A 13,007-nucleotide genomic window follows, 5' to 3' on the forward strand; every position below is an offset into this window, starting at 1 on the left:
TGCTTCTTTTGTTATCTGCAAGTATAAATGGATTTTAAAGCAATCAAGATAACATAGTATTAACATGTCGGGTGACCTGAGCCCTAATCTCATTTTTGCCTCAGATAAATTGTATGATTTTTAAATCTGAATCTTAGTTTCTTCATCTGCCTATAGCAGTTAAAGTGCTTCTTAATTGTAAAACCTAAGATTATTATAAATCTTGTCAAATGATATCAAAGTTGATAATGAAATAGACTTTCTATCAATTCAGTACTAGTACTGACACTTTTCAGATGTAGAACATGAGCCAAGTTTATTTCCCATATGCAATGAAAGTATTCTGAAATACTCTGCATATAAAAAGACTGCTTGAGGGGCGCCTGGGTGGTGCAGTCGGTTAAGCGTCCGACTTCAGCCAGGTCACGATCTCGCGGTCTGTGAGTTCGAGCCCCGTGTCAGGCTCTGGGCTGATGGCTCAGAGCCTGGAGCCTGTTTCCGATTCTGTGTCTCCCTCTCTCTCTGCCCCTCCCCCGTTCATGCTCTGTCTCTCTCTGTCCCAAAAATAAATAAACGTTGAAAAAAAAAAAAATTAAAAAAAAAAAAAAAGACTGCTTGAATTTTAAAGTTTTTATCTAAGAAAGATGTGTTTCATTCTTTATACAAAAGTTTTAAATGTTAGTAATTACTATTTTAATAATGAAACATTTTCAAAATAATCCAGAGAGCTTAAATCTTTCTAAAGCTATAACCCAAGCAATCTTTTTCTTTTTTTTTGAAGCCATCTAAAACTTTTCTGAATAATTATATTTACCTTAGACCCTACCTTTAGTCCATTTACTTTAGACTGTAAGGCGTTTGTGTGTATGTTTAATGTATATGGTATAAAGTATTACTAGCTTGGGGCACCTGGGTGGCTCAGTCTAAGTGTACGGACTCTTGGTTTTGGCTCAGGTCATGATCTCATGATCTCACAGTTTAGCAAGATCAAGCGCTGCATCAGACTTTGCTCTGACAGCTCAGAGCCTGCTTAGGATTCCCTCTCTCGCTCTCTGCCCCACCCCCGATCGTGCATGCACATGCACACACACACTTTCTCTCAAAATAAATAAATAAACATTAAATAAATAAATACTATTTTACAGCAAACATGATTTTGAAAACCCACATTTTCTTTAATAAGTGAGTCAAAGAGATGATGCTACAGTGGAGGCAATTTTTGATATCTACAGTTCCTTAAATCTAAGGTGGTCTTCATCTATCTTGCCCTTAGGTTTCTTCCATTATAAATACAATCAAAAATGTTCAGAGAACGCAAAAGTATTTTAATATGAGAAAAAGTACAAAATTAAATCCGCTTCTAAAATAACATTTCAGAGGCCAGTAGATAGAGTTTTGTATTGTTCACAGTACAGTTCCTTATATTGGTACAGTAAATGTGAAAATGGCTCCTCTTTTCAAACCCATTTGCACATAACTTTAAGTAGTTTTTTCTTACAAATTGTTCTTTTATGTATATCCCATGATTAACAGTACATCTCTGTAATCTAATTTCAGTTATATGTCGTAGCTTCATTTTTAAAGTTTGTGGTTTATGGGACTCCTGGGTGGCTTAGTCAGTTGAGCTTCTGACTTTGGCTCAGGTCATGATCTCACGGTTCACGAGTTCAGGCTCACTTTGGGTTCTCTGCTGTCAGCGTGGAGCCCACTTTGGATCCTCTGTCTACCTCCCCTCCCCAACTCATGCTCTCTGTCTCTCTCTCAAAAATAAATAAATAAATAAATAAATAAATAAATAAATAAATAAATAAATAAATAAATAAAAGATTTGTGGTTTAAACATTAAGAACTTAACAATGTTAAGCCTTCCTCAGAAGGGGAACTATGGCTTTGCACTTATTTCCTTATAGTCTATAAAATGAGATTCTTTTCCCAAATGTAACAACTTCTCATTTTCTCCTTAACCTAGGAGATTTCATCAGCCCTCACTCTTTTTATCCTATTTACCATTTCTTTGGTAGTTAATCTCTAGGGAATACTAATGTTTTCAAAGGAACATACATCAGTTTCATTCTACATGTGCAGATTTCTGCCTGTGAATCCTTGAAATTATCTCTTTTTTTATCTTAGTCTTAAGGATCTGTATTTCAGTGACAAAGGTCATCTTACCACCTTTACTACTCTACATATTTTAAGAATTTTATGGTGTTTCCATATTTGGTAATTATTCATTTTGAGTAAATTTGTCTGTAGCATGTATAGAAATGTAGTATCAAAGAATGCATCATTGAAAGTACTTGAGTAATGGAGACCCCTCAATTTAAAAGTACAGTGTAGGGGCGCCTGGGTGGCGCAGTCGGTTAGGCGTCCGACTTCAGCCAGGTCACGATCTCGCGGTCCGTGAGTTCGAGCCCCGCGTCGGGCTCTGGGCTGATGGCTCAGAGCCTGGAGCCTGTTTCCGATTCTGTGTCTCCCTCTCTCTGTGCCCCTCGCCCGTTCATGCTCTGTCTCTCTCTGTCCCAAAAATAAATAAACGTTGAAAAAAAAAAAATTTATAAAAGTACAGTGTATAAGGGCACCTGGGTGGCTCAGTAGGTTAAGCGTCCAACTTCAACTCAGGTTGTGATCTCATGGTTTATGAGTTCGAGCCCTGCGTCAGGCTCTGTGCTGACAGCTCAGAGTCTGGAGCCTGCTTCAGATTCCGTGTCTCCCTCTCTGCCCCCCCCCACCCTCCCGTCTCTCAAAAATGAAAAAAAAGTTTAAAAATTTTAAAAAATGTAGTGTATAAAACACTAATTGTGTAGATCTCTTCATGTTTGTGCATTATTGTATATATTGTGTGTATTTCACTTAGAAAAGTTCTGTGTAGAAGTAGAATCCATTGCATTAGTAGGAATGTTCATCCTTGAAATTTTACTCAGTATTGAATAGATAATGAAAATAAAGACTTAAAAAGAAAGAAAGTAAAGACTGTAGTAACTATATCCATTTCATAATTTTGTGAATTAACATGAGTGAGAAGCCAGTTAATTTGTGGAGACAATGTATAACTATACCAGCTGTCACCCATTCAGTTGTATTCAAGCTAGATTAGCCAACTACATTGGTGGGTCACTCCATGGATCATTTTCTTCTAATATACTAAGAATTATTAGCTATTTCTATATCTCTTGCACTGATTACCCATCATGGGAGGAAAAATAAATATTTAATTAACCTCTTTATACTCCAGATCTGTCTTCCACCCCTGGAGGGGTGGAAATTAATTGCTAATAGCTGCAGCCTATTTATCTTCAATAAAAAAGTAGGACCAAAAAGAATTATGATATAATCTAGTTTGGGCTAATCATTGCCATTTGTTAATTACTTGCTTGGTCTTCTACATTTTTTTCCCCAGCTCAGTCTTTTAATGGGAAGGGTAAAGCCTCAACTATTTAATATGCAGCCTTCAAGAACCCTTAGATGTGTGAAATGGCTTATATACAGGAGACCCCATTCATCCCTGACACCCATCTTACCCCTCCCCTCTCCCAAGAAGATTTTTTGGCAGCAAAGAATTATTTTTAATATTGATCATTCAACATTAGAGGTAACTAAAAAATTATTTAATTTGTAGGTTTATTACCCATGTGGTTTCAGATTGATGATATGTATAAAAGTCAACACCATATGAAGGATAAAAGTAGATACACTTTATTTAAAAAGCCAGTAGAATCACTATTAAAATTGACAGGGAACTATCAACACAGGTGAGTTATCTATAAGAAAATAGTATTTAGAAGACTGGGAAGACATTCACTGGAACAAGTAGTCTTATAACGTGCTAGTCATAGAATTCTATGGGGGTGCCTGGGTGGCTCAGTCAGTTGGTTAAGTGCCTGACTGGCTCAAGTCATGATCTCGTAGTTGGGTGGGTTCGAGCTTAAAGCCTGGAGCCTCCTTCAGATTCTATGTCTCTCCCTCTCTCTGCTGCTCCCCAACTCGCACTCCATCTCTCTCTCAAAAATAAACATTAAAAAAAAACCGTATATCCATATATAGCATGTTACTGTACAAACAATATTCTTTAAAAACAAGGGAAATGGTTTAGGATCAGTTTTCTTAATTCATTTGCATGAAGTCAAAAGGTTTCATCTGGGCAAGAGCATAAATACACTTTTGATCTTTTACATGTGTCATGTGCATGTAAAAGGAAGAAAGAAATCGTTTAAGGTTTCTAAAACTGGGTATGAGAACATCGTACTTGATTATTACAAACAAGCATGATGAATTCCACCTGATAAATTCACTTTAAATGAAATACATTAATGCTAACTATAACATTTGAAAAAGCACAGTTCCATGCCCCCATATTTCAAATTTGAAGAATATCACCAGACACTTAGCAATTAATTTCAATCAGCTATTTCTATTAAGGAGTAAACTATGATAAAATTCCCAAAATTAGAAGAACCAAACTTACCCTGTTCACATGTCTTTGTCCCCTCACACCCCACCCCACAGTTTATGTAAACACAATTATTCAAAGAAATACAAGATGAAATAAGGTAAACATTTGTTGAAGAGAAGAATATCAGATAGTATTCTGTTGTTTGCAAATAATTGAGTTTGAATTTTCAAAGGCGTGAATATCAAAATAATAATAATAATAAGCCATACCAAAATGCTGTGTGGTTTTAGCAAGCACTCTGAAATTTTTCATGGAAAATTGGAAGTGCTACAGAAAGGCACTCTAGAATTTTTTTTATTATGTTTGAAAAAACATTTCTTCAAATCATTTTTTTGATAGTATTTAAATCTTCAAAAGACAGTTTTCAGGTCATTTCTATAGATTAATGTTTATTTTTGAGAGAGAGAGAAATATGAGCGGGGGAGGGGCAGAGAGAGAGGGAGACACAGAATCTAAAGCAGGCTCCAGGCTCTGAGCTGTCAGCACAGAGCCTGATGTGGCATTTGAACTCACAAACTGTGAGATCATGACCTGAGCCAAAGTTAGATGCTTAACTGACTGAGCCACCCAGGTGCTCCCATATCTGGAAATTTTAATTAGAAGAAACCTAGTATGTGGAGGAGATAGTGACAATGGTAAATATTTATCACTACCCCTTCCCCCCCCACCCAAAAACATGCCATTCAAAGAGTAGAAACAGCAAAATTGTAATTTAAGTTTTCCTGAATGAATTTAGCCAATTAACATTTTAAAGTTAAGAGATATGATTGACAGCAATAAAGCCTGTTACTTAAGCATCATTCGTCTTTATTTTGTCTACTTTTACTTAGCTGTATGTAATTGGAAATTGAACCTATTCAATTTTTTTTAGGTTTTTTTTAATTTATTGTTTAATTTACATTCAAGTTAGTTAGCATATGTCACCCTATTGAAATTTAATAGGCGCTTTCTATGCTGTCTAGAACTCTGCCAGTTTATTTGAATTCAAATGAAAATAACCAATTTTTTTTTAAGTTTCAGATTCTTAAATGCATAATGTGAGATGTCACTTACTGCTCATACTTCCTGAACAGAGTTGAGTGGTGCTAACAGTTTTCAAAAGCCTGTCCATCTTTTCATCTTCTCTTCCCTTTGATAGTTGAAGATCAGAAGAGTGAATGCAAAATTGACTCTCAGAACTTGTCCAGAGGCAAAAAGAAAAGCATAGGAAAAAATTAAAGTGAGCCAATAGTATTTCAATAATATTTCAGAGGCTTTGACAAGAAACTTAGGCTGCCAACAGGTTTATTCTTGTACTTCTATTTTTGTATCTGATTCAATTGCATACATAAGTAAGAGTCATCATACTTGTGTGTAGAACTGAAACTGAGCTTTTCTATGAGAAATAGAATAATATGTTGGAATTTGTTGTGCAGTAGCTGTGACATGGAGATTTTTGCCCCAGGTTTTTTTTTTTTTTCTTTTTAAACTTTTATTTAAATTCTGGTTATTTAACATACAGTGCAATATTGGTTTCAGGAGTAGAAGTCAGTGATTTATCATTTACAACACCCAGTGCTTGTCATAACAAGTGCCCTCTTTTTTTTTTTTTTTTTTTTAATGTAGAAAAGTAATTTTATTAAAGCACAGAGACTGGAACCGTGGGCAGGAAGACATTCCTTTTTTTTGGACAAGTGCCCTCCTTAATATGTATCACCTATCTAGCCCATCCCCCACCCACCTCCCTCCATCAACCCTCAGTTCTCTCATGGTTCATTTCTCTTTTTTTCCCCATCCCGTATGTTCATTTGTCTTGTTTCTTAAATTCCACATGATGAGTGAAATCATATGGTGTTTGTCTTTCTCTGACTTATTTCGTTTAGCATAGTACTCGCTTTGGCAGCACATATATTTCGTTTAGCATAATACACTCTAGCTCCATCCACGTAGTAGCAAATTTGCCAGTTTTATAGGAGACTGATTCTTTGAAATGTGAGCTTATAGAGTTATTAACATTTAAAGGTGTAAAATAAGCCAAATTTCAGAGGTAAATTGATAGAAATGTCTGAATTAATTTCTTTGATAAAACTAAATGGCTTTCTTTTCATAAGTCTTCAAAACAGATTTATTGAGGTATAATTGACATAATAAGCTATACATATTTAAACTATACAATTTGGGGCACCTGGGTGGCTCAGTCGGTTAAGTGTCCAACTTTGGTTCAGGTCATGATCTTGCAGTTTGTGAGGTCAAGCCCCACATTGGGCTCTGTGCTGACACCTCAGCCTGGAGCCTGCTACTAATTCTGTGTCTCCCTCTCTCTCTGCCACTCCCTTGCTTGCTCTCTCTCTCTCTCTCTCAAAAATAAACATTAAAAATTTTTTTGACTATACATTTTATGTTTGATAAATGTATGTACCTGTGAAATAATCACAATCAGGATATATTGTATGTATTCATCTCCACCAGAATATTTCTCATGGCTTGGTAGTCCTTACCTCTGCAAATAAGACCTCAACACATGGTTTAGTTTGCATTTTTCATAATTTTATTTAAATAAAATCATATGTACTCTTTTTTTAAAAAATGTTTTTTAAGTTTATTTTTGACAGACACTGTGAGTGGAGGAGGGGCAGAGAGGTAGAGGGAGAGAATCCCAAGCAGGCTCTGCACTGTCAGCACAGAGCCTGATGTGGGGCTTGAACCCACCAACTGTGAGATCATGACCTGAGCCAAAACCAAGAGTCAGTCCTAGATGCTTAACCGACTGAGCTACTCAGGTGCCCCCTCTTTTTTAAATTTTAACTCAGCATAATTATTTGGAGATATATCCATGTTACGGGAGGTATCAATAGTGTATTGTTTTTTTGTTGCTAAGTAGTATTTTCTTGTATGGATATAACATAACTTGTTTATTCATTAATCTGTTGGTAGATTTTAGGTTTATCTCCTAGGACTATTATAGTTACTGTGAACATTTACATACTAGTCTTTGTATGAATATATGGTTTCATTTCTTTTGGGTAAATACATAAAAGAGGAATGTGTAGTTCATATTTTTAACTTTTTAAGAAATTTCCACAATGTTTGTTTTTTTTTTAATGTTTGTTTATTTTTGAGAGGGTGACAGAGCATGAACAGGGGAGGGACAGAGAGAGGGAGACACAGAACCTGAAGCAGGCTCTAGGCTCCGAGCTGTGAGCACAGAGCCCAATGCAGGGCTTGAACTCAAGAACCACAAGATCATGATCCGAGTTGAGGTCAGACACTTAACCCAGGCACCCCTCTACAATGTTCCTAAAGTGGTTAATACTGTTTTATACTTCCACCAGCAGTTTATAAGAGTTCTGTTTGCCTCACATTCTCACTAACACTTGTGGTCTGTTTTAATATAGATCTATTACCCATTTGGGGTTAATTTTTTTATCTTGTCCAAAGTATAGGTATAAGTTAAATTTTTTGCACACGGTGAACAACCTAATTGTTCCGGCACCATTTATTGGAGGAATGTTCTACACTGAATTGCCTTTATACCTTTGTTGACCATCATTGACAATTCAGCTGTTGTTTTTTTTTTAACTGTATTTTGATTCATGTATCTGTCATTACATCAATCCCATACTTTCTTCATGACTGTAGCTTTATACTAATAAAGTCTTGAAATCAGAATAATCCTCCAACTTTGTTAATCTTTTACAAAGTTGCTTTGGCTATTCTAGATTCTGTGCATTTCCATGTGCATTTTAGAATAATGAGCTTGCCAATTTTTACCAAAAACTATGGAATTTTGATCAGGCTTGCATTAAATCTGTAGATCAGATTTGCAAGGAGTTGACATCTCAGTATTGAATCTTCTGATCCATGAATATGGTATCTATCTCCATTTTATTTAAGTCTTTTTTAATATCAGTGTTTTGTAGTTTTCAGTATGTAGTTCTTACACATCTTTTGTCATATTCTTCAGTATTTCATATATTTTGATATTACTGTACATGGTACTTTTTAAAATTTTTTTAATGTTTATTCTTGAGAGAGACAGACAGTGTGAGTGGGGGAGGGGCAGAGAGAGGGAATTACAGAATCAGAAGCAGGCTCTAGGCTCTGAGCTGTCAGCACAGAGCCCAATGCAGGGCTTGAACTTATGAACCATGAGATCATGACCTGAGCTAAAATCAGATGCTTAACTGACTGAGCCACCCAGGCGCCCCTGTACGTGGTACTTTTTAAAATTTCAGTCTGCTACTGTTGATGGTTAGTATACAGAAATACAATTGATTTTTGCATTTTGATTGTATTCTGTAACCTTGCTAAACTCACTGATTCTAGTAACTCTTTTTGTAGATTTCATGTCTTCTACATAGATGATCATCTGAGAGTCATATGTGAATAAACACAGTGTTCTTCCTTTCCAATCTGGATATGTTTTGTTTCTTTTTCTTGCATAATTGCATTATTGTGCATGAATCAAGAAACCTGTTTTTGTAAATGAAGTTTTATGCTGAAACACTTGTTTGTGTATTATCTTGCCTGCTTTCATGCTACAAGGATAGTTCAGTAGTTGCCACAAAGATCAAATGGCCCCACAAAGCTTGACTTATTTACTACTTGACCCTTTATAAAACATTTTTAAAAGGCCAAACTGCCTTATTGTACTGGCTAGGACTTTTATTAAGTATTGAATAGAAGTGTAAAAGCAAACCATTTTTACTTTGTTCATGATCTTAGGTGAAAAGCATTCAGTCTTTCACCATGAAGTAATGTTAAGTGTAGATTTCTCATGGATTCCTTATATAGATTGAGCAGGTTATCTTCTTAACTTACTAAAAGTTGGAGGAGTTTGTTTTGTTTTAATGAAGAATAGGTGTTGGCTTTTGCATCTACTGAAGTGATCATATGGCTTTTTCTTATTGTAACATGTTATGTGGTGAAACCAGCTTTGATTCCTGAAACAAACTATACTTGATTCTTATGTAATTTTTAAAATACACTGTTAAATTTGATTTGATAAAATTGTATTTAGAGAACTTATGGCTATGGTCATAACTGATGAGTTGGTCTGTAGTTTTCTTGTAATGTCTTTGGTTTGGGGATCAGAATAATATTGTTCCTGCATTATGGAATGAGTTGTGAAATATCTTGTGAAATATCTCCTTGTCTTCCTTTCTGGAAGATTCAGTGTATTATGTCTTCCTTAAATATGTATGGTAGAATTCACCAGTGAAACCACCTTGTGGAGAAAGGGTTTTTTTGTTTGCTTGTTTGCTTATCTAGAGTACCACTTGTGCGAGTGGTGGAGGGAGGGGGCAGAGGCATAGAAAAAAAATCTTAAGCAGGCTCAGGAGCCCAGTGCAGGGCTTGATCCCAATCCCATGACCTGGAATCATGACCTGAGCTGAAATCAATAGTCTGCACTCAACTGACCGAGACACCAGGTGCCCCTATGGAAAAGGTTTTAATTACAAATTCATTATCTTTAATAGATATTGGGATGCTTACATTATTTCTTCTTGTGTGAGCTTTGTTAGTTTGTGTCTTTCAAGGTTTGGCCATTTCATAATTTTTTTAGTATCTTAGCATACATTTATTTATTTCCTTCTAATTACTGCTTTAGCTGAATTTCATAAGTATTGATATACTGTATCTTATAAATTTGCATTTTTATCCAGATTAAAAATACTTCCTAATTTCTCTTGGCCAGTGAGTTATTTAGAAATGTGTTATTTCAAAATATTTGGAAAACTTCCAAGAATCTTCTGTTACTTATTCCTAGTTCTATCGTGACTGGAGAACATACTTTTTAAATTTGGATCCTTTTAAAATCATTGGGACTTATTTTATGACCCAGAGTATGGTTAATCTTGGTGAATGTCCCATGTGCATTTCTGCTGTTGTTGGTTGGTGTTCTATAAATGTTTATTAGGTCAAGTTGGTCAATAGGGTTTTTCAGCCCTTTTGTGTCATAACTGATAAGTGCTAGCATTTATCCTATTTGTGTCTTTATATATACTTTTAAAGTTCATTTATTTTAAGAGAGAGAGGGGCGCCTGGGTGGCGCAGTCGGTTAAGCGTCCGACTTCAGCCAGGTCACGATCTCGCGGTCCGTGAGTTCGAGCCCCGCGTCGGGCTCTGGGCTGATGGCTCAGAGCCTGGAGCCTGTTTCTGATTCTGTGTCTCCCTCTCTCTCTGCCCCTCCCCCATTCATGCTCTGTCTCTCTCTGTCCCAAAAATAAATAAACGTTGAAAAACAAAAAAAAAAATTAAAAAAAAAAAAAAAAAAAAAAAGAGAGAGAGAGAGCGCACTGTGCACACACACACATACGCATGCATGAGTGGGGGAGGGACAGAGAGGGGGTGTGGGAGAGAGAGAGAGAGAGAGAGAGAGAATCCCAAGCTGACAGCACAGAGCCTGATGTGAAGCTCGATCCCACGAAACATGAGATCATAACCTGAGCAGAAATCAAGAGCCAGACACTTAACTGACTGAGCCATCCAGGTGCCCCCGTGTCTTTATATTTAAAGTGGGTTTATTTTAAGACAACAAGTAGTTGGGTCTTTTTTAACTAATCTAATAATCCCTGCCTATTAACTGAGGTGCTTAGACCATTTACATGTAATGTGATTACACATACAATTGGGTTAAAGTCTACCATCTCGCTATTGTTTCTGTTTGTTCTTTGTGTCCTTTTTTCCTTTTACTACCTTGTTTTTAGGTTGAATGTTATGTATGATTTCATTTTATTTCTTCTCCCTTCTTAGCTATAATCTGTGTTAATTTTGATTAAGTTTTCTTCTCATTATGGGTTATATTTTCCTTCTTTTTTCACCTGAGAATTTTTTATTAGATATTAGACATTTTGAACTTTTCCTTGTTGAGGGCTGGATATTTTTGTATTTCTGTAAATATACTTGAGTTTTGTATGTAGTTAAGTTACTAGGCACAGATTTAGTCTAGGTCTAATTTTCCCCACAAGTGAGGCAAAAACTTTATGAGTACTGTGCCAGATGCCTCATGAATTATGAGATTTTCCTCTCTGATTGTTGAGAGCAGGAACTATTCTGGCTCTATATCAACTCTGGGTATTATTCTCTCTAAAATTTTAGGTGATTTTTCCCTCCAGCCTTGTATAGTTTCCTGAAATGCTTGGGCTTGTCAGTACTACTTAGTTGAAGACACAAGGGGGACCCTCTGTATATCTCTAGAGTGGCTTTGTGTGTGGCTTTCTTCTCTCTGGTACTCTGTCTTGCAAATTGTAGGTGCCTTCGCCTTCCTGGACTCCCATCTCCTCCTGGGTTTCCCGTTCCTGCCCTATGGCCTGGAAATTTCAGGCAATAAGCTGGGAGCAATCAAGGGACTCACCTTTGTTTTCCGTCTATTAGGGATCACTACCTATTGTCTGATGTTCAGTGTCTTGAAAAGCATTGTTTTATATATGACATCTTTTTAATTGTTTCAAACAGGAGGTAAATCTAATTCATTGTGACCTCTTAGCCAGATATGGAAATGAAGTCTAAATTTAGATTTGTGCACTACTTCTTTGATACAGAATATATTTGATTGAACCTTGCTGATGAATTTTCTCTTCAAAACCTGACAGAACTGGGGGGATTCATAAAGTACCAAATCCATCCTCTCCCCCCCCACATTAATTCTTCACCACAGATCCTTATGTTTACCCAGGTAGCTTATGTTTCTAGGCAGTACTACTTGTAAAATCTACTTGACAGAAATAGTTTTGTAAATATAAGAGTGTTCATATTCAAAAAAAGCAATTTGCTTTATTCTATTAAGATTCTTTTTTTAATAGCTAAACATTTAGTAGAAAAAGTCTGTATGTGAATATAGTATGAAATATTAAAATCTCATGAAAACTCAGGTGTAATATAAGTAAATGTCAAGAACTTAAGGGGAAATTAACAAAAGGGTCTACAGAGTGGCTGAAAGTATGATCTTGTTACAGTACATAATTGCTTTGAACTCACTGTTAGAAAGATCTATCTGTACTTAAAGTGATTCTGTGAAACTGGGACGCCTGGGTGGCTCAGTTGGTTGAGCGTCTGTCTTCAGCTCAGGTCATGATCTCACACTCCATGAGTTCAAGCCCCGCGTCGGGCTCTGTGCTGACAGCTCAGAGCTGGACAGATCCTGCTTCAGATTCTGTGTCTCTCTCTCTCTCTCTGCCCCTCCCCTGCTCATGCTCTGTCTCTTTCTTGTCTCAAAAATAAATAAAAACATTAAAAACATTTAAAAAAAAAAGTGATTCTGTGAAACAGAAAAGTTTCCCCCCAAATTACTGCTTTATCTTTCCCAAGACTTTTCAGGTAAAAGCCATAGTAACTACCAACAAATTATTTAAAACTATAGAAATTTATAGAAACTGAAATACTTAGTGGATTGCCTTCTCAGAAAAGACACATACATATTTTTATGTTTTGTTTTTATTTCCATATATTTGGATTTAAAGCTGTTGGTTAATTTATTTTTTTTTATTTTATTATTTTTTGTTTTGAGAGAAAGAGAGAGAAAGAGAACAGGGGAGGGGCAGAGGGAGAGAAAGAATCTTCAGCAGGCTCAATCTCACAACCAACCATGAGATCATGA

This window comes from Lynx canadensis, chromosome C1 (genome assembly GCF_007474595.2).
Source record: "Lynx canadensis isolate LIC74 chromosome C1, mLynCan4.pri.v2, whole genome shotgun sequence".
NCBI classification, from domain to species: domain Eukaryota; kingdom Metazoa; phylum Chordata; class Mammalia; order Carnivora; family Felidae; genus Lynx; species Lynx canadensis.